Source organism: Trichosurus vulpecula, chromosome 3 (genome assembly GCF_011100635.1).
Source record: "Trichosurus vulpecula isolate mTriVul1 chromosome 3, mTriVul1.pri, whole genome shotgun sequence".
Taxonomy (NCBI): Eukaryota; Metazoa; Chordata; class Mammalia; order Diprotodontia; family Phalangeridae; genus Trichosurus; species Trichosurus vulpecula.
Genome location: NC_050575.1, coordinates 203,302,338 through 203,325,624, shown reverse-complemented (window position 1 = coordinate 203,325,624; position 23,287 = coordinate 203,302,338). Strand labels below are relative to the sequence as shown.

The following is a 23,287-nucleotide window of genomic DNA, read 5'->3' as shown; positions in this document are numbered from 1 at the left end:
GTTGACCCCTACTTATAGTGGAGCAGCTGACTGCTGAAGACTGATTATTAATCTCTTTGAAGTTTACAAATGCTATGAGCCTGAGCGTGCTGGACCAATGTCTAAAAAGCCTGAGATAGGGATATACTAGATAGATTGGGGGGAGGGGGAAGAGTGGTTTACAGTGAAAAGAATAAAGCAAAGGGAGGACAATAGAGCGTGCTGAAACACAGTGCTGAACATGGGGTCAGAGGAAGTTAGGATTGGCTTGCTACGATCCCCTGCAGTTCTAGATTCCTGGGTTCTATACACTTGTCTGATCTTTGCTCTCTTTACCCAAAGACAACATGCCTGGATTTGGAGTCAGAATGTCAGACTCCAGTACCGACGCTACAACTTACTAGCTCTGTGACTTTGGGCAAATCACTCTCTGGACCTCAGTTTCTTCATCTGTAAAATGAGGGGACTAATCCTTATGTTACCTGTTTCACTGAGTTACAAAAATAGACTTTGTCAGCCATAAAGAACTATAGACGTATGAGCTACTAGCAATGCTATTATGTCAGATACAATAATACATATGCTGGCTCATACGTCTATACTTCTTTATTAGTAGCATTTCACTTTTCATTCAGAGTAGTAATAATAACTGAGAATTATAAAGTTTAATCATTTGTTAGTAAAATAAAGACAATTTCCCCCAATCAGTCGACAAAACATATCTCAGCCTTTACTTATTATATCACTCAAAAGAATAAAGGATCTGAAATGCTGTAAAGTCCCCCAAATTTCCACTGATTTATAACTTGGGCTCATGCCTCTCCTCATGTCCAGCACTGACTGATGTATCCCCATGCAGAGAAACAGAAATGGTCCATGGAAAAGAGGGACGGTCATTATTACTGGCTAGAAACTGATCAGATGCACACAGAACCTTAGAGCTAGATGAGATATCGGAGCACAGAATACAGAATGTTAGAGCGAGAAGGGACCTGGAGGTCATCCGGTCTAAAGCTCTTCATTTGACCGAATATGAAGCTGGAGTTTGTGCTTCCTAATAGATCAGTTGGAAGCCCCTGCTTCAGGGCAAGGCTTGAGGGCTCCACTTTTATTATTACTATCTTGAATTGGAATAATTCTCTCTCTCTCTCTCTCTCTCTCTCTCTCTCTCTCTCTCTCTCTCACACACACACACACACACACACACACACACACACTTCATATTTGAAATAGGTACTCTGATATAACAGAAAATTCACTTAGATATAGAGTTGAAGGCCCTGGATTTGAATTCTCATTCAGCTACTGACTGGCAAAAAGAGTTTGGACAATCTCTTAACCTCTTCTGAGCCTCAATTTCCTTAACTATAAAGTGAGGAGGTTGGATTAGATGAACTCTAAAGGACCTCCCAACTCTGGGTCCTAAAATCTTATTTGATCCTTGCTTTCTCTCTCACTCTTCAAGAACCATATATGTGCCTCTATGCATAAAACATGAAAAACTGCTAGAAACTTGTTCCCAGTATCTGTGTCAGCTCAAACAGCACAGAGTGCCCTCAGGGACCAGAAATATTTTCTTCCCTATGGCCAGATTTCTTTCAAGTTCTGACATAAGTCTGTGTGAGTTTTGGCTCAAAGTTTTGCCTTTTCAGGGGTAACCTTTTGAAATTTATTTAAACTATTTTTCAGGGATGATGAACGGGAGACCCAACGTCCTAAGATATTATCCATCCACCCCCACAGTATCTGTAACCCACTGTGATCCTGTCTGTGGTTGGTAGCAACGACTGCAAACCTCCCTTTCAGTACCAAAGTGGTACCTTATATTTACGCATCTGAAAACAGGTAACCACCCAAGAGCTTACATGCTCTGCTCATACGCCAAAAAGAAATAGCAAATTACAAAAACATAGAAAAGAAAACACCATGTGGCAAAAGTAAATGAGGACTGACCATGTTTTTGGCTTTTAAATGCCATGGCATTTAAAATGCCATCTACTTCAACAGTTGTTCTTAGAACCATAAAATGTCTGATAAAGAAAGAAACTTGGAAGAGAAAATGTTGGCATTGGAAGGGTCCTCAGAACATAGACTATCAGGAGCCTTAAGACACTGATTACAGCTTTTAAAAACTACATACGCTTACATTCTCTAATTCTACACGTAGCAAAGGAAACAGAAGTCCCGAAAGTCAAAGTAACTTCTTTAATGTCACACAGCCTATCAACCTAGTTGGTGGCAGAACCAGAATCAGAACCTGGATCCCTTGTATCTCAGACCAATATTCTTTCTACTATACCAAGGCCATATAGTTAAAACATAATCTTATAACTTTATAAAATTTATTGACATTACTAATTCCAAGTTAAATATCCACTTTCTCTAGACAAAACTCAACAGGAACACATCTGGATGATACAACAGCCTTAAGAAGTTTCAGATAAAGCCACCATTTTCGGAGCAAAGAAATACATATTTCTATACATTTCACATGTGTAAAAATAGCTGCTCAGTTACCAATGTGCCATCTATGCATCTTTCTAGAAAGCTCATCTTTAGACTTTGCCTCTGCTTTTCCTTGGAAGGAATTTGAGGTTCTACTTACAGAATGAAACTCTCTGGGCCCTGGGAATTTCCAGTTGAAAACCAGGCATGTAAAGCAAGGAATCCTGGTCACCAGCCTGGCTGTCAGCAAAGGAGAAAGGATGGATTGACTGCCGTAGCAGTGCCTTTAGAGAGCTTGCTTCCTCTCTATCTCCTAAATGAAATGCACTTCGAGGCTTTAGTGGGAGTTTCCCACATAGCTTGCCAAGCAAGTCCCCATTTGCTGTAATGCAATGCTCAGCCTGATGATGTCAACCAGTCATTTGCCTAGCTTCCACCTCGAAGTCCACAGCAGAGATCCGTTTCCTTAGGACAATGAGCTTGGTGCTGTAACTTCATCCCAGGCTGGCCACATATGTCTAACATCCTTCCTTCCATTTTCAGCACTGCTGCGTCAGTGACAAAAGGTTTCCTATCCACAGTTCACTAGCCCTGCGATCCAAGCATCGTTGCCCTTTGTTTCTTACTGCCTGGTGACTGGTTTATAATTTTTGCTTTGCAGTATTTCAATTATTTTCTTTGGAGTAGGGTGTTTTCCCCATTGCCTTCTTCCTGTCAAGTGGATGAAGTTGTTTGGTCTCCCACAGAAGTTCATTAATGAATATGTATTAAGGCCATATACTAGGTAGAGCGCTGTACTAGATGCTTAATGCCAGCAGCTCATGTTTAACTCAGGCTTTCCTCACAATCATATGAAGTAGGTGGTGGAACTGCTATTCTCATTTTACAAATGAGGGAACTGAAACTCAGAAGAGGCTTGCCCCCAGGTCACTCAGCTGGGTTTTGGCCTAAATGACTCCTCGACCAGACCAGAGTTCTTTATGCTAACCACAATGCCTCCTATAAGATGTGATACAGGCTAAAGAAGATTTTAGAAAGGAAAATATGAATGGATTCCAAAATGGTCTGGGCAAACTGATGGATGACAGCTAACTTTCCAAGTTCACACAAGAAAGGCTCACTTTCCTCTTTCACAGTACATCTTGCAGGTGGCAACTGAACACTGGGCTGGCTTGACCTCGACCCACCTGTGTCACTAATTTATTGGTCAACTGTGGGCAAGTTACTTTCCTTTTCTGGGGCACAGTTTTCAAATCTATAAAATGAAGGGATTGGATTAGATGAACTCTAAGATCTCTTCCAGTTTGGATACTCCATATCCTGTTATAAAGGGAAACTTTCAGCTCTAACAAAATGCAGAGTTCTATGATTCAGTTTCCCTTTATGAAGCAGTTTTACCACCCATAAAGTGAGAACACCGGAACTCCCTTCCTATGTTTTAAGGATGCTGTGAGAATGAACAATATTCATGAAGTCAAAAGCTCTGATGTCTCTGGAAAAAGGCACTAAATAAATCAAAGACATTATTATTAGTAATGGACCAAAATTCTCCTGAGCATCATTGGAAGTGTCCTCAGAAGCCCATTCAACTTAAAGGGCTTGCATTCATGCTGTAATTGGCAAAGTATGCCCTCATTCCAACAGCCTGAATGAGCTTCAGGAAATACAGTTTTCAGACAGGTCAGTTGATTGAATTATTCTCTTTGCTCTGAATCATACACCAACACGTAACCAAAATTAAGGAACATATACACAAAAACAAAGCCAGCATTTTCTTCTTTTACAACCCTTAATTTGTAAAATTTTCCCTGCAGAGAAAACTGTTCTTCATATATCAACCAATGTGTAGAAAGAATACCTTAACACCACCATTAAACTGACTTGGCCTTAAAGGAATTTACTTCCAAACAGTATTTGGAACATAGAACATGTATCCCATGTACCTCTCCTTTCTTCTTTTCTCAGACAGCCATCCCATACAACAAATGGTATTTTTTTAGAGAGAATTTTTTTAAAAGTCAGCACAAATCATCAATATATTGAAAATAGTCCAAAAGCATGTGCAGTGTACAACACTTGTGAACTTTCCTCTTCCACAAAGGGTGGAGGTGTCTTCTCATATCTCTTTATTCGAGTCCTTCTTGAGCTCTTTCCATGCTTCTCTATACTCACTATATATATATATATATATATACATATATATATATACATATCTCTTCTCTATACTCATTTCATATATATATGTATATATATATATCTTCTCCATAGTCATTATATGTATCTTCTCTATATTCATTTTATATACATATACACACACATATATATGTATATATATACACACACACATATATATGTATATATACACACACATATATATGTATATATACACACACACATATATATGTACATATATATGTGTATATATAAAATTTCTTACAGCACAGTAACATTCCACTCCTTTCACGTACAACAATTTGTTTGGCCATTTCTCAACTGATGGGCATCTACTTTGTTTCTAGTTCTTAGCTATCACAAAAAGTGCTGCTATAAATATTTTGGAGCATATGGGGACTTTTTCTTATTGATGGCTTCTTGGGGTATAAGCCCAGTAATGGAGTGTCTGGTTCAAAGGGTACGAACATTTTAATCACTTTATTTGCATAATTTCAAATTGCTTCCCAGAATGGTCATTCCATTTCAAATAGCTCCACCAACAATTTGAGTGTGCCTGTCTTTCTGTAACCCCTCTAATATTGCCATTTTCTTAAATTTTTGCCAATTTGCAGGTAAAAACTCAGGGTTGTTTTGATGCACATTTCTCTTATTTTTAGTGATTTTGAGCATTTTTTCATGTGGTTGTGAATACACATTTTTCACTCTAGTTCTTTTGAGAATTGTTTGTTCATATCCTTTGATCATCTATTGGGGAAACTACTATTAGTCATATATAATATATATGTACACATGTATATATACATGTGTACATATATATTTGCTAATTGCTTCTATATCTTGAATATCAAACCCTTATCAGAGAAATCTGAAAAAAGATTTATACCTATTTGACAACCTTCAAGTAGTTTTTAGGGGTCAAATGAATATAGATGAAAACTTTTTTGCAACTTTAATAAGTTTTATTTACAGGATTAGGATTCCAGGAGTTCAAATTGGAGAAGATCTGGTCTTCCTTTTACAAATGAGAGAAGTGTGGCATGAAGATATTAAGGGACTCTATTGCCCAATAGAGATAATAAGAGATACTAAGTATCACAGACTAACTGTCACAGAGAAACTAAGTAGGCAGAGTCAGGAATCAAACTTAGGTCCTCCGACTTCAAATCCAGCATTCATTAAATGCACCACAATAACTATTATCCATATTTATATTTTATGGTGAAGAAATCTGAGGCCTAGCATTCACTGTATAAAGAGTAGAAGAGAATCACAGGATCATCGACATTAAGACTTAGACAGGATTTAAACCATTCAGTCCAGCTACTTTGTTAACCCCAGAAGGGGATAAAAGTGGGTCAGACACAAAGAAAGGAAGAGGCTTGCCCAAGATCACTAAGCACGTGAGTCAGTGGGATTGAAAACCAGGTGTCCTAACACTTAATCTGGAGTGTGGTCCACTATAACAGGTTACTATCTAGCGGGTTAGCAAAGAACTTAAAACATAATCCAGGGATTTTTCTTCTTGTCATTCCTTCCCTATTCCTCTCTGGATCCATATATCCATATTAATAAGCACCACAACTCAAAAACTAGGACTTTTAAATCAAATCATTTCTGATGATAAGACATACTATTTTCTCAAAAAAAAAAAAAAGCAGCACCATCATTACAGTGCCCAAGACATTTTCTGTATTGATTAGGGAACTTTCCTGAGACTTCAGCTTATTCTCATCTATCTTTCTAGTGGTTAGAGACTCACTACCTCTCTGCTCCTGGCCATGCCTCCACCCCAAATCCCCTAAACCCCTATAGCTCAGCCCACATGGATATCACTAGCATACAGTAATGCTGCTGCTGGGCTGAAGACACTTTGGCATAAACAGATGTGATTAAGCTTAGCCTGGAGGAGGAAGCACCCAAGTAGTGGATAGGTTGGAGAAACAATACAGTCTTGCTACTTTTCATGAGCCAGTTAGTTTCCTGACAGGGCCAAAGAAACAACATTTTAACCCAAATGTGGGCTGTGTGTACAGGAAACAAGGTCCTTCTCTGGAAGAGAAGTGTGGTATAGAAAGAGACAATGCAGTGTAAAGGTTTCCACTGAATAAAAGAAATCAATTCCACAAATATTTATTATGCATTAACTACATATAAGGCACTATGTTGGTCTGGAAGAGATCTTGGAGATCATCTAGTCCAACCTTGTCTCCTTAAACAGGAGGAAACAGAGAACTAGAGAAATGAAGTCACTTGTCCAAGGTCACTAAGTCATAAGGAGGAGAGTAAGAATTTGAACCAGGTGCTCTGACTAAAAATCCAGCACTCTTCCCGTTACACCACTGCCTCTTCATAGCCTACTTATGACTGCTCAATATAATGGACTCTTGCAAATGAATGCAACAGAAGTGGAGAAATATGTAGGAGGCTCTGATTTTTTCCAAAAGAAAAAATTTAAAAATAAACTATGGAATGTCCAAAACTGTTCTCAGGGCAAGATTTTGCTTGGCTTTCTCAAGAGGCTTTTGAAATGTCTACGACTTGCAGAAAATTTAGCTAGTTAGGCTGGAGTGTGCTCAGTGATCCACTAAGGGCAGCTCTGAAAGCAAATGACTCCCTACTCAGGAAGAGGCCATGTGCACGTTGGCCTTGAAAAGAGGGAGTGTGTGGCAATGGAATATGCCTCTCAGTAATTAGCCATGTGTTTCTGTCTTTTTATAGTATCTATAAAATTTGTCATCTAAACGGTTCTGTAGCAGGCAAGAATTGGCAATGGTGTAAAAGGAGGAAGAAAAAGCTGGGCAAAGAAAACAAATTTCATTCCGGGTCACAAATGCCACATTACAACCTTGTCAAACCTTTGACATTCTCCCAGTCCAGGGAAGGAGTTTGATTCCTACAGAAAGAAGAGAGCCCAAGTTTGGGCTAAAATGCTGCTTCCTTGGCTCGGTTACTCAGGCTCCTGAACAATGGGCCAGCAACAGCAAAGGGGGAAAGAAACTGTTTACTTGCAGCTAAAACTATTTATAGCCCTGGCAATCTGCTTGGATTTGGATGATAAATCTCTATGTTTCAAGTGAGCAGTTGTTTTGCTTCTGGAAAGTTTCACCAAACAAGTCTGTTCCCCTTATTGTCTCTTTAAGACCACTCCTCAACTCACACTGTTCTCAGGAAGTTTTATTTGGGTTTCTGTTAAAACACACATACACACACACACACACACACACACACACACACACACACGCTCTCGATCTCTCTCTCTCTCTCTCTCTCACCTGGAAAGGCCTTTAGAACACAGAATGTCCGAACTAGGCAGGCTATGGAACAGAGAATATGGGAGCTGGAAAGGATCTTTGTACACAGGCCGTTAGTGCTGGGAGGTACCTTAGAAATCAAATAATCTTAACTGCCTTATTTAATGCAGGAGGCAAGTCCATTCTTCTTTTCATAGCCTCTTTTAGGATATGTGAATCTCATTCCCCTTATCAGTTTATACCTCAACAGCTTAATGTAATAATATTTTAAAATCATATAAAACTAATAAAATTAAACGAGAAAACATTTGTATTACACTCAAGTTGCTCAATAGCTAGTCCAAGCATAAACAGTCCTGTGTAACAATAAAGTTCCTATCTGAATATGTCCCAATCACTGTAGTGAAATTATGATCCCACTGGTGAAGGAGAGCTCCTGGTATTTTGGAACAATGAGGTTACCTACAGACTTGTTTTTCTGAAAATAACAATCAGCATACTTTCACAAACAATAAGAAATGATAGACATACTCACATATAAACAGGCAGGATAGGCACATCATCCACCCTCTCTAGGTGAAGTGCAGCTGCTGCTTCCCCAGGTGCAGAGTAATGTCTCTCCTCCTTTCCGCCCCCCAAAGCATGAAAATACTTTCAGTGAAAAGGTTTGGTTATAAAAAAAAAATCCAGAGCCTTCTGTACAGTTTCAACTCACAGAAGGGGTTATATACTCGCCTACTGATTTGTATGAAAAAAATCAGCCAACTTCACTGAGTGCCCAGCTCTTGCAGCAGAAACAATGCAAATTAGCCTCTCCTCTGAGTCCTGTTTCACCTAATTGTAAAGGGGGAGGAAATGGTTGATAACCAACATTTATACTAGCTAAAGTGCTGGAGCTTCCAGGTCTATCACACAGTCTGAACTCTGAGAGTCCCTGAGAACCTTACAAGGAATAGTTAAGAGTGAGAGTGTGTGCTTTCTGACAATTAATTTACAGAAAGAAAACAATGGCATTTCTCAAAGGAATTAACTTATGTTCCTATCTCTTCACAGTCCTAATGAAGCTTGTTAAAAGACAAACAATAATGCTTATAAACTTCTAATATGCTCACATTTTAAAACCAGGAGAATCATAAATTTAAAGCCTGAGGGGCACTTCTGTAATATCAATTAAGTTGGGACTTTCTCACTGTTTTAAAATGATTGTCTTTGATTGAGTCTTACTAGGTGCTAAACCCCAAGCCCAAACCCCTACCCATTAAGTGCTAAACCTATGTGGGTGTGAATTGGTAACTAAGGTGGGGCTCCAGGTGGGGCCAATGAAGGGAGGTCTGATTATATCTTCACTCTGAAGTAGGCCCCAAACCCCTAGCTATTAGGTGCTTAGTCAATGTGGGCGTGAAACCCTCAAGGTCCTAGGGGAAAGTGCTAACTCCACAGCCAATAGTAAGAGTTTAAGTTCTGGTTGCTCAGATGACCTTTGATGATGGCTAAAGAGTGCATAAAAAAGGAAGACAGAGCTATTTGTTTAAGGCTCTCACTCCTGGAGGCGGGACTCTGGGCAGCTGCTCTAAGGACCATCCGGCTGAACTCAGATGTTGATGGTTTTCTTGGTAACTATGAATTGTATTTGGTCTGTTTGTAATTTGATTGTATTTGCTCTGAAGCTCAGGGTGCTGGCTTTTTCCCCCTGAACTAAGTGAATGATATTTGTATGCTGGTTTAAAGTAAGACTGTTAACCCCTTAATGTTGCTTTCCTTAGTAAAGCAGATCAAAAGAACCTGGGCTTGAAGCATTCTGTGAGCTGGTTGTTGTTACACCCCCACAGCAGCTGCTAGCCAGATTGTTGAAACAACTCCCCACAGCCAATCTGTTGCCAAGGCTTGCCCAATTTACCTTCATAATATCTCCTGTACTCACCCCTTTCTCTCTCCAACACCTTGGGTCCAAGCCCTCACAGCCCCACAAGCAGACTACTGTAATAGCCTTCTGGTTGGCCTCTGTCTCAAGTCTCTCCCCACTCCAGTCTATCCTCTTTGGTCAGCTATCAAAGTGATCTTTCTAAAGCATAAATTTGACCATATCACCCCCCTATTCAATAAATTCTAGGGGTTCCTTATCACCTCAAGGATCAAATAAAAAAGCTGGTATTCAAAGACCTTCATAATCTTCTCTCCTCATAGTTTTCTGGTCTTCTTATACTTGGCTCCCCACCACCACCACTCCCTTTCTGATTCTGCAGTCCACTGACACTGGCCTCCCTGAGGTTCCTTCTTCCAACTCCTGGCATTTTCACTGGCTGTCTCCCATGCCTGGAATTCTCTCCCTCCTCATTTGCACTTCCTGGCTTCCCTGTCTTCCTTCAGTTTCAGCTAAAATCTCACCTTCTATATAGGAAGCCTTTCCTGATGCCTCACCTCAGTTGATTATTTCCAGTTTCTTCTGTATATATCTTATTTGTCTCCCCCATTAGTCTGTGAGCTCCTTGAGAGTAGGGGCTGTATTTTTATTACTACATTTTTAATATTTAAAAAAAATTTTGAGTTCCAAATTCTCTTTCTCCCTCTAGTCCCTCTCCTACCCACTGAGAAGGCAAGCAATATGGTATCTATTATACATCATGCAAAACATATTTCCATACTGGCCATGCTGCAAAAAAAGGCAAGAAAATTAAAGAAAATGAAAAAAGTTATACTTCAATTTGCACTCAGAGTTCATCAGTTCTCTCTCTGGAGGTGGATACCATTTTTTTCTCATGAGTCCTTTGGAATTGTCTTGGATTACTGTGTTCATTAGAGTAGCTAAGTCTTTCACAGTTAATTATCCTTACAATACTGCTATTACTATGTACAATGTTCTTCTGGTCCTATTCACTTCACTTTGCATCAATTCATATAGGTCTTCCCAGGTGTTTTTATGAAACCATCACTCTCATAATTTCTTATATCACAATAACATTCCATTAACAATCACATACCACAACTTGTGCAGCCATTCCCGAATTGATGGGCATCTCAATTTCCAATTCTTTGCCACCACAAAAAGGGCTGCTACCAACAGTGCATCAGTGCCCCATTTTTTCCACATCACCTATAGCATTTGTCATTTTTCTTTTCTGTCATGTTAGCCATCTGGTAGGTATGAAGTAGTACCTCAGAGTTGCTTTAATTTGCATTTCTCTAATAAATAGTGACTTAAGAGAATTTTTTCATATGATTATAGATAGCTTTGATTTCTTCTTGACAAAACTGCCAGTTCATATCTTTTGACTATTTATTAACTAGAGAATAGCTCTTATTTTTATGAATTTGACTCAGTTTTCTATATATTTGAGAAATGAGGCCTTTATCAGAAAAACTTGCTGTAATTTTTCCCCGCAGTTTCTTGCTTTCCTTCTAATTTTAGCTGCTTCGGTTTTGATTGTGAAGAACCTTTTTAATTTCATGTAATCAAAATTATCCGTTATACTTCCCGTGATCCTCTCTGTCTTTTGTTTGGTTATAAACTCTTCCTTTATCCATAGATCTGACAGGTAAAATTTTCCATGCTCCCCTAATTTCTGCCAAAGTCTCTTCCAGTTTTCCCAGCATTTTTTTGTGAAACAGTGAGTTTCTGCCCCAAAAGCTTGGCTCCTTGGGTTTATCAAACACTAGATCACTATGGTCACTTACTACTGTGCATTATGTACCTAATCTATCCCACTGATCCATCTTCTATTTCTTAGCCAGTACCAGATTGTTTTGATGATCACCCCTTTGTAATAAAGTTTGAGATCTGGTCCTGCCAGGCCACCTTCCTTCACACTTTTTTTCACTGATTCCCTAGATATTCTTGATCTTTTATTCTGTCAGATAAATTCTGTAATTATTTTTTCTAGTTCTATAAAAGAATTCTTTATAGTTTGATTGGTAGGGCCCTGAGTAAATAAATTAATTTGGGCAGAACTGTCATTTTTATTAGATTGGTTCGGCCTAGCCACGAGCAATTATTTGGATCTGACTTTATTTGTGTGAAAAGTGTTTTGTAATTGAATTCATTTAGTTTCTGGGTTTGTCTTGGCAGGTTTATCTTGGGGCAGATTCCCAAATATTCTATGTTGTATGCAGTTGTTTTAAAAGGAATTTCTCTTTCTATCTCTTCCTGCTGGGTTTTGTTGCTAAGTGTGGGAGAGAAAAGGTGTTAGACTGCCTACCAAACTGAAGGTCTACAGAGCCATTGTGCTGATCTCGTTATATGCCTGTGAAACCTGAACAGTGTACCAGCACTATGCCAGGACATTGAACTACAAAGAGGCCAGGGGTTAACTAGAGATAAATATAAATGTAAATTAAGGCAGAGAGCCAAACCTCTGCCTAAAATGTTAGGAATTATCTTAACTGGGTGCTCGCCACTTCCTCAGCAGCAAACTAGCTTGCCTGGAGATGCTTCCCCACTCTGGGTTTTGCCCTCCTGATTGGTCAGTTCCTGGCCCAGATCCCCATTTTGTTGGGGGTCCAAACTTGTTCATTTTACTCCCAGCTCCCCTCACTTTTTATATTGCTCCACCTCCTTGCCAGCTAGCCTTCCTCCTACCTTTATGTTTGACCTTTTCCTATTGTAATGTAAGCTTCTTGAGAGCAGGGAGCATCTTGTCTTCCTGTACTTGTATTCCTAGCACTTAGCACAGGCTGGCACTGGTGAGGACTAAATAAATGTTCTATCTGACCAATTGTGATTGTGCTCCTTTGTGTTTAATACAAATTCCTTAAAGCAACAGAAGTGGGAACAACATGGACCAGAAAGGCCATTACCTTTCCCCTGGACTTAAAATGAACTAATCACTGTAACACAGGGTATAGCTGATGAAAGCTCCAGGTCCCCAGAGACAAAAAGGGATAAAGAGGAAAGAATGGTGAAGACCTGTACCCTCTCTAGCAATACTTTCATCCACCATAGTTACATTTATATGTGTTATCATCCTCCTTTAGAAGGGAAGCTCAGGGACTAAAACATTTTGCTGCTGTTATTGCATTCCCCAGGGCTTTGCACATTACCCTTTAATAAATGGGTTGATTGACTGATTGACTTGTACCCACCTAGGGCAGCTCTAGCTCTCTCTCCTTGGCAACCAACTTCTTTTTGGCCATACCTGTTCTGTCCTTTGCAATCCAAAAATGATTCTCTTTGGCAGAGAAAACAAACAAAATAAAAGCTGAGCCCTTCTCCTTGTCTCCTTCGTAAGTTATCATCACGTCCTGTTGTCTGTCTCCCCCATTAGACTGTGAGCTGGTGAGTAGAGACTGGGTTACGCCTTTCTTTGCATGCCTAGTGCTTTAGCACAGTGCCTGGAACATAGTAAACACTCAATAAATGCTTGCTGATCTGACTTAAATATTGGTTTTATCCTTTAATTCTCCCCATTTCACCACTATAGCTAATAAAAAACCACAGTAAAACCCCAGGTCATCTTGTTGTTCTCAGCTTTGCCCATCAAGCTCAGCTCAGTGTGAATCTTCTTACCACTCTTAGAGAACCATCCCACGTTTCTGTTCATCCTGTTACCTATTCCTTGTTTCTCTCTTTGGGCATAAGTCTTTTTTTTAAATTTTTTTTATTTAATATATTTAGTTTTCAGCATTGATTTTCACAAGAGTTTGAATTACAAATTTTCTCCCCATTTCTACCCTCCCCCCCACTCCAAGATGGCATATATTCTGGTTGCCCCGTTCCCCAGTCAGCCCTCTCTTCTGTCACCCCACTCCCCTCCCATCCCCTCTTCCCTTCCTTTCTTGTAGGGCAAAATAAATTTCTATGCCCCATTGCCTGTGTATCTTATTTTCTAGTTGCATGCAAAAACTTTTTTTTTGTTTTTGAACATCTGTTTTTAAAACTTTGAGTTCCAAATTCTCTCCCTTCTTCCCTTCCCACCCACCCTCCCTAAGAAGTCAAGCAATTCAACATAGGCCACGTGTATCATTATGTATAACCCTTCCACAATACTCATGCTGTGAAAGACTAACTCTATTTTGCTCCTTCCTAACCTATCCCCCTTTATTGAATTTTCTCCCTTGACCCTGTCCCTTTTCGAAAGTATTTGTTTTTGATTACCTCCTCCCCCATCTGCCCTCCCTTCTATCATCCCCCCCTTTTTATCTTCTTCTTCCTTCTTCCCTGTGGGGTAAGATACCCAATTGAGTATGTATGGTATTCCCTCCTCAGGTCAAATCTGATGAGAGCAAGACTCACTCATTTCCCCTCACCTGACTTCTCTTCCTACAGAACTGCTTTTTCTTGCCACTTTTATGTGAGACAATTTTCCCCATTCTATCTCTCCTTTTTTCCCTCTCTCGATATGTTCCTCTCTCATCCCTTAATTTGATTTTATTTCTTTTAGATATCATCCCTTCATCTTCAACTCACCCTGTGCCCTCTCTCTCTCTCCCTCTCTCTCTCTCTCTATATATATATATATAGATATATAGATAGATAGATAGATAGATAGATAGATATATTCCCTTCAGCTACCCTAATACTGAGGTCTCATGAATCGTACACATCATCTTTCCATGTAGGAATGTAAACAAAACAGTTCAACTTTAGTAAGTCCCTTGCAATTTATTTTTCTTGTTCTTTTTCTTGATTACCTTTTCATGCTTCTCTTGATTCTTGTGTTTGAAAGTCAAATTTTCTATTCAGCTCTGGTCTTTTCACTGAGAAAGCTTGAAAGTCCTCTATTTTATTGAAAATCCATATTTTGCCTTGGAGCATGATACTCAGTTTTGCTGGGTAGGTAATTCTTGGTTTTAATCCTAGCTCCATTGATTTCTGGAATATCATATTCTAAGCCCTTCGATCTCTTAGTGTAGAAGCTGCTAGATCTTGGGTTATTCTGATTGTGTTTCCACAATATTCAAATTGTTTCTTTCTGGCTGCTTACAGTATTTTCTCCTTGATCTGGGAGCTCTGGAATTTGGCAACAATATTCCTAGGAGATTTCTTTTTGGGATCTATTTGAGGAGGGGATCTGTGGATTCTTTCAATTTCTATTTTTCCCTGTGGTTCTAGAATATCAGGGCAATTCTCCTTGATAATTTCTTGAAAGATGGTATCTAGGCTCTTTTTTTGATCATGGCTTTCAGGTAATCCAATAATTTTTAAATTATCTCTCCTGGATCTATTTCTCAGGTCAGTAGTTTTTCCAATGAGATATTTCACATTGTCTGCCATTTTTTTTCTTTCCTTTGGTTCTGTTTTATAATATCTTGATTTCTCATAAAGTCACTAGCTTCCACTTGCTCCAATCTAATTTTTAAGATAGTATTTTCTTCAGTGGTCTTTTGGACCTCCTTTTCCATTTGGCTAATTCTGCCTTTCAAGGAATTCTTCTCCTCATTGGCTTTTTGGAGCTCTTTTGCCATTTGAGTTAGTCTATTTTTTAAGGTGTTGTTTTCTTCAGTATATTTTTCAGTGTTTTTCTGGGTCTCTTTAGCAAGTCATTGACTTGTTTTTCATGGTTTTCTTACATCCTTCTTATTTCTCTTCCCAGTTTTTCCTCTACTTCTCTAACTTGCTTTTCCAAATCCTTTTTGAGCTCTTCCATGGCCTGAGACCAGTTCATGTTTTTCTTGGAGGATTTTGATGTAGGCTCTCTGACTTTGTTGACTTCTTCTGGCTGTATGTTTTGGTCTTCTTTGTCACCAAAGAAAGATTCCAAAGTCTGAGACTGAATCTGGGTGCATTTTCGCTGCCTGGCCACGTTCCCAGCCAACTTACTTGACCCTTGAGTTTTTCAGCGGGGTATGACTGCTTGTAGAGTAAAGAGTACTATGTTCCAAGCTTGGGGGGATGCACCAGCTCTGCCACACCAGCACTCCTCCTTCCCCAAGAACCCCCAACCTGGACTGGACTTAGATCTTCAGCAGGCTCTTTACTCCTGCTCTGATCTGCCACTTAATTCCTCCTACCAGGTGGGCCTGGGGCCAGAAGCAACTGCAGCTGTAGTTCTGTAGCTGCCCCACCTCTGCTGCCCTCAGGGTGGTGGCTGAACCTCGAATTCCTTCCCCTCCCCGCAGCTTTTCCCACTAACCTTCTCTGTTGTCTTTGGTGTTTGTGGGTTGAGAAGTCTGGCAACTGCCACAGCTCACTGATTCAGGGCGCTAGGGCCTGCTCCACCCAGCTCCTGGTCTGGTTGGTCTGCGCAGCCCATGCTGGGCTCTGCTCCCTTCTGTTCTGCTCCCAGCTCCACGCACAAAAGACCTCACCCAGCAACCATCCAGGCTGTCCTGGGCTGGAGCCCCGTTTCCCTCTGCTATTTTGTGGGTTCTGCAATTCTAGAATTGGTTCAGAGCCGTTTTTTATAGGTTTTTGGAGGGACTTGGCAGGGAGCTCACTCTAGTCCCTGCTTTCCAGACGCCATCTTGGGCATAAGTCTTTAAAAATCTCATTTGGCTGTTGAGTTCCCTGTGGATCTACATTGGTGTATTTAGACATGCTTCCTTTTCTACTTCACTGGTGTGATCTCTTTGTATCTCCAGAATTTCATTATGAGAAGCTGATCATCTCTTCTGGGCTGACTTCTACTGTTTGATATGATTTGTATATGGCTTAATATGTGTACAAAGTAAAGTTTAAGGATGTGGCCATAGTGTGTCCAAGAGGTCAAGTGCACAGGACAGTGCATTTTCCTCTGCACCAAACTAACTGTCTTTCAGGAGTATATTTAACCAAGTAATGTAAAGTTGGCTTGCTTTCATTAAGTGCATTTATTCTCTTAATATATCCAGCCATAGTGATTACAGAAAGACTTTAAAATTTGCCAGAAAATAAATTCCTGGAGGGAATCAGGGTGTTAAAGTGACTTGCCCAAGGTCACACAACTAACAAATGTCTGAGGCTACATTTGAATTCAGGCCCTCTTGACTCCAGGGCCAGTGGCCTGTCCACTGGGCCACCTAGCTGCACTGTTAACTGATTGTTAATTTCTTCCTAATTCAATTCAACCCATCATCATTATTATTATTATTATTATTATTAATTATAGCTAACATTTACATAGTCCCTTAAAGTTTACAATGAGGTTTACCCAAAATTATCTCACTTGATCCTCACAGTAACTCTGTAAGGTGCGGGCTATTATCATTCCCATTTTACAGATAGGGAAATTGAGCCCGAGAGAGGTTAGGGGACTTGAACAGCATCACAAAATTAAGAGTTTGAAGCAGATTTTGAACTTAGGTTTTCCTGACTCTAAGTCCAGACCTCTATACACTATGCTACCAATCCTGGTCTTGGAGAACAGATGATGAAACACATTTCCTTTCTATTAGTAAAGAGGTAGGGAGTACAAGACAGGAATGTTGCATGCACTGTCAGAAACGTTTTGTCAGGTAGTTTTACTTAATTATTTTTCCTTGTTATAAGGAAGGATTCAGTGAATGTATATATTATGAAGTGACTGTGATATAAAAAAGGCATCAATACACTCAAACATCAATAAATGAAACTTAAACAACCTCTCTCCATTAGGCCCTCTTTTAGCTGGTTTTCATGTTTGTATCTGCCACAAACTCTATAAGACAAATACAGCAGCATCTAAACATTATTGCTAAACAAATTAAATCCTGTAATGTCAACATGAGCCAATTGGTAATTTTAGCCAGCTTAACTCATATTCAATTTAAAAATAAATGTAGTACTCCCTGGAACACGAATAATTCTAAACCATTTGAAAAAAGAAAAGCAAGGATTTGCCTTTTAACCAGGTTAAATCAAGGCCATGTCAAAATTAGTTGGCTGTTAACTTTAGTCAGAATTTCTAGTTAGTGTTTACATTTTAAGGATTAAATATAAATATTAAAATTTGCAATCAACATATGAACACCATTTGAGACCTTCAATTATCAGCCCTTAAAGTGTCTTAGTTGTTCTACTAACCAGCTAGTAAGTAGATTTCCTACTTGCTTGTTTAAAAAAAGAAAAAAGAAGACTTTTTGTTAGCTAGGTGGTCCTGGCAAGTATATATGTATATTCGTATGTATGTGTGTGTTTGTATCCTGGCTAATGTTCTTAGTTGTAATTTATATAGATACTACTGTATCTGATTAATACAGTTTATGAAAGATTCAGATATTAGAAGGACCAGCTATATGAGGACTGAAGGAGAATATTTATTTTAGACAACATGAATCTTAATAACGAATGTTTCTTTAATTGAATTGAACTAGTTATCAAGAGTGACACATTAATAGTAAAAGTTAATGTTGTAATGGACTGCTATGAGCCTTCTTCCTCTGAAGTGCTATCATTCTATGGTTCTTTACCGAAAACTCCCAAAGCATCATCATCCAGCAATCAATATAGTTTATTCAAAAGAGTAAAAGTACAAATGAAATATAAACATCCCCAATCTGTCTATGGTGAAATTCTTCAGTCTTTTCTGGTTATAACATAAATTTAAATTCACATTGAGTGAAGCTCTTGTTCTCAAACTTATACAAGACCAACAGGATATTTCTGAATTTAGGTATAAAGAAGACACTAGACAGTTTATTTGGATACTTGAAAAGATTAAGTGTTTTAGGCCAATGTATACAAAAATATTTATAGATTCTACATCAGGTTGTTGGCCAGATTTAAAGAAACCAATTCTACAGCAGAAATACTTCTCCTTGGGGCAGCTAGGTGGCACAGTGAGTAGTGCACCGGCCCTGGAGTCAGGAGGAACTGAGTTCAAATTTGACCTCAGACGCTTGACACACTTACTAGTTGTGTGACCTTGGGCAAGTCACTTAAACCCCAATTGCCCTGCCTTCCCCCTCCAAAAAAAAAACAAAAAAAAAACCTGAAATGCTTCTGCTGAAATGTACTTTAGATTATCTTGATAATAAAATATTTCTTGGCATTTGCTTTTTCTTTGTAATTTTTTTAAAGAGAAGAAAAATGGAGGACTCAGAAAAAGACAATAAACCTGGCCCCTCCTATTTAACATTTAATTTTAATTTAAGGGTTAGTGTTTTTGTTTTTGAAAGACTATCTTAATCTGAACCATGATGTGTTCATTCCCACTAGCTATCGTGAGGATATCTCTTCCACAACTCTTCTACTTTCTGTGGTTGAAATCTTTGAGCAAGTTGCCTACAATAGATGCCTATATTGCTTTTCCTTCTCACTCTCAAGTATGTGCAGTCTGGCTTCTGGCCTCATTGTTCAACCAAAGCTGTTCTCTCCAAAGTTACTAGTAATCTCTGAACTGGCAAACCTGATGGCCTTTTTTCAATCCTCATCCTTCTTGACCTCTCTGTAGCTTCTGACACTGTCAATCACTCTCTTCTCTCTAGGTTTCCATGACACTGCTGTCTCCTGGTTCTCTTCCTACCTGTCTGACCACTCTTTTTCAGTCTCCTTTGCTGGATCTCCATGCTACTTAACAATGGAAGTCCACCCCAAGGCTCTGTTGTGGGCTTCCTTCTCTTGTTTCTCTATACTGTTTCACTTGGTGACCTCAGCAGGTCCCACTGTTCAGTTATCATCTGGATGCTGATGATTCTCAGAACTACTTAATCCAGTTCTAACCTCTCTCCTAGCTTCCACTCACATCTCCAGCTGACTATTCATTAGACCAGGGCTGTCCAACTATAGGTTTTTATTGAAACAACAGATGATATATTTTGATTGGCCATTTTAGTGAGAGCTCTGCAGTAGCTCAGCTTCATTTACTAAAGCATTTATGTACACTTCTATGCTTGTAGGCAGGCCACATAAATCACACTGCAGGGCTGCATGCAGCCCAGGCCGCATTTTGGACAGCCCTGCATTAGACAGCTAAAACTGGATGTCCCATAGACACTCTAAGCTCAACATATTTGTCAATCGAATTGAATGGGCCTCTAACCTGTGGGTAGCTGGAACTGAACAGAACAAGCTAGAGAGTCAGGAATCAAATAGAAGTTTAATTTCAAAGTGAGGGAAATGGTCTGCATGCAAGGAGGCAGATAACATACATGTGCCAGGGCCCCATCTAGTGGGGGTGGGGACCCAGGCAGTGTGGAGAGATCTCAATACGCATACCAATGGTTGCACAGTGAGCTGCAGCCCTGACAATGAAGAATAACAGCAACAACGAGACAAGTTTGATTCATACCAGAGCTTCATGACCAGAATATGGGTACTTTTCCAAGTTTGTCCCGTGCTCATTCGAGCCCAGAGGTAACACCTGATGCTGATCAAAGCAATACAATAATTATTTGATTTTGCCAGAGGGTGAGATCATCCACAGGGTGAGTGCAAAGGACTGTTGTTATGCTAAGCTCAGGGCACAGCCTGCTGGCTGGGCCTTAGCCCTGGAAAACAGGATGTCTCCTAATATCTTGACATATCCAAAACAAAAAACTCATTCTTTTCCCTCCAAATATTTCCCTGCCACCTTCTGGACTTTCCTATTAGTGTTGAGGGTACCACCACCCTTTCAGTCACCCAGGCTTACAATCTAGGTACCATCTTTGATTCTACTCTCTTTCTCTCTGGCTACCAAGTCCTGTTGTTTTGAACTCTGTAACATCCCTCAAATATTCTTCCTTCTCTTCTTTGCCACTGCCACCTCTTTGGTCCAGGCCATCATTACATAAAGCCTGGACTATTCCAACAGTTTGTTGATTTTCTCAAATGTCTCCCCACTTCCATCTAACCCCCACTCAGCCTTCAAAGTAATCCGACCTAAGAAATGGGGAAGATATGGACTTCATAATAACCTGGAAAGACCTACATGATACGATGCTGAGTGAAGGGAGCAGAACCAAGAGAACATCGTACACAACCACAGACATATTGCTTCTGTGATGACTAACTTCAATAGACTTGGCTCTTCTCAGCAATATGAGGTTCAAAGACAGCCCTAAAGGACTCATGATGGAGAGAGCTATCTACACCAGAGAAAGAACTATGGAGTCTGAATGCAGACTGAGGCAAACTGTTTGCTTTCTTTTTTTTTCCTTTTTCTTTTTTTTCCTCTCTTTTTTTTTTTGGTTTTGTTTCTCCTTTCTCATGATTCATTCCATTGGTCATAATTCTTCTTTACAACTTGACTATTGTGTAAATAAGTTCAATGTGAAGGTATATGTAGAAGACATATTGGATTCCATGTCATCTTGAGGGAGGGTGGGGAGGGGAGAGAGGGGAAGAAAATCTGGAACTCAAAAACATGCAGAATTGAGTGTTGTAAACTAAAAATAAAAAAAACTTATTTAAAAAAAAAACAAACTAATCCAACTATTTTACCCCCATATTCAATAAAGGTGACTCTGGATCACTTCCAGGATCAAATAAAAACCCCTGTTTGGTGTTCAAAGGCCTTTACAAGCCGGCCCCCTTCTTCCTTTCCAGTCTTCTTAGACCTTACCCTGCGCTCCCACATACTCTGTAATTCAGTAACTCTTTGGTGTTCTACACACAAGCCACTCCACCTCCAGGCTCCAGCCATTTCGCTGACTATTCCTCATACCTGGAATGCTCTCCCTCCTCATCTCTGCCTCCTGACTTCCCTAGCTTCCTTCAAGTCCCAGCTATAATCATATCTCCCATGAGAAGCCTTTCCTTATCTCCCTTAATACCTGTGCCATCCCTCCATTGATTATCTCCAATTTATCCTGTATATGTATATATCTTATTTGTACATAACTGTTTTCATCTTATCTCTCCAGTTAGCTCGTGTGAGCTCCTTGAAGAGTAGGGATTGGGTTGAGTTTTTCTGGTTTTGTTTGGTTTGGGGTTTTTGCCTTTCTCTGTATTCCCAGTGCTTACCATGGTGCCTTGCACACAGTAGACGCTTAATAAATGCTTACTGATGAACTGATTGATCTTAATTCAAGAGACAATATGTACACGGAGAGATACACACAAAACAGATATAAGGTAACCTTAGAAAGGAAGGCATTAGCAGCTGGAAGCAGAGGGGAGAGGAAAGGCCTCTTGCAGGAGATGCTTGAAATGAGTATTCAAGGAAACCAGGTAATGTTTGCAAGAGGTAGAGGTGTAGAAAGGTATAGAAAGCAAGCATTGCAGGTGAGGATAGCTAGTGCAAAGGCAAAGAGGGGAGAAGGAGTGTTGTGTGTGAAGAACAGCAAGTAGCCCAGTACAGACTGTAGAAAACAGGGAGGAAAGTAATATCTGAGGATGCAAAGATGAAGAGGCCAGCTCATGAAGACCATCAAATGCCCCAAAGAGTTTATGTCTGACCCTAGAGACATCTGGTAACCTGGGCTAAAAATGTAAGGAAAATTAAGAGTCTGGCACTCTCAAAACATAAGTCTATTTGTCACCTTATACATTTTAGGTTTTTCTTTGGTCTTTTTGCAGGTCTTATAGCATGGACTGAATCCTGTGTTTGTCCTGCCATGGTTAAATCCTTTTATTTCTTTTTAAACTTTTAAGCATTCATTTTTTTTTAATTTTGAGTTCTAAATTCTCTCCCTTCCCCACCCATTGAGAAGGCAAGCAACACAATACCATTTATACATATGAAGCCAAGCAAAACATATTTACATATTAGCTATTTGAAGAAAAAAAAGAAAAAGAAAGTAAGCAATAATGTGTCTCAATCTGCACTCAGAGTTTATTAGTTCTCTCTGGAGGTGGACAGCATTTTTTCATCATGAGTCCTTTGAATTATTGTAAATTATTGTATTGATCAGATTAGCTAAGTCTTTCAAAGTTGATTATTGTTACAATATTGCTGTTTCTGTATACAATATCTTCTGGTCCTGCTCACTTCACTTTGCATCAGTTCATATAAGTCTTCCTAAGTTTTTTTAAACCATCCTGCTCATCATTTCTTATAACATAATAGTATTCCATCACAATCATTTGTTAGAACTTGTTCAGCCATTCTCTAATTGATGGGCATCCCCTCAATTTCCAATTCTTTGCCAACACAAGAAGAGCTCCTATACATATTTTAATACATACAGGGTTCCTTTTCCTTTTTCTTTGATCTCTTTGGGGTATAGACCTAGCAGTAGTATTGCTGGGTTAAAGGGCAACACACAGTTTGGTAGACTTTTGGACCTATTTCCACATTGTTCTCTAACATGGTTGGCCCAGTTCACACCTCCACCAGCAGGGTATTAATGTCACTGTTTTTCCATATCCCCTTCAGAATCTGTCCTTCTCCTTTTCTGTCACATTAGTCAATCTGATAAGTTTGAAGTGATGCATAGTTAATTCCTAAGGAAATCTTTCTAACATAAAATGGTGCCTCACAACATCCTAGTGATAGAGTGCATTTTCTCTCTGTAGACCAACCTAGCTAACTCCATCACTGGAAGACTGGCCAGTAAGTGAGGAATTCTTCAGCCATGACGGGACATGAAACAGATAAATAGAAAATGGTTCTTAATCCTATAAACCATAATAAAAGAGGCAGAATGGCTAAAAAGGAGGCAGTCTTTTGATTAGCTACAAACAA

The 23,287-nt window shown here is 39.5% G+C and overlaps 1 protein-coding gene across 2 annotated transcripts in view; it reads right to left on the bottom strand.

The window, feature by feature from the left end:
* PKIG (cAMP-dependent protein kinase inhibitor gamma) overlaps positions 1-23,287 on the bottom strand; it is a 71,724-nt gene that overhangs the window by 26,269 nt on the left and 22,168 nt on the right. The window contains exon 1 of one of the 2 annotated variants that reach the window (XM_036749287.1): positions 2,585-2,750. The exons of the other annotated variant lie outside the window; for it this stretch is intronic. The gene's annotated coding sequence lies outside the window, so the exon portion shown is untranslated. Of the gene's footprint in view, positions 1-2,584; positions 2,751-23,287 lie in introns of those variants that run through there. 2 annotated transcript variants of the gene reach the window in all.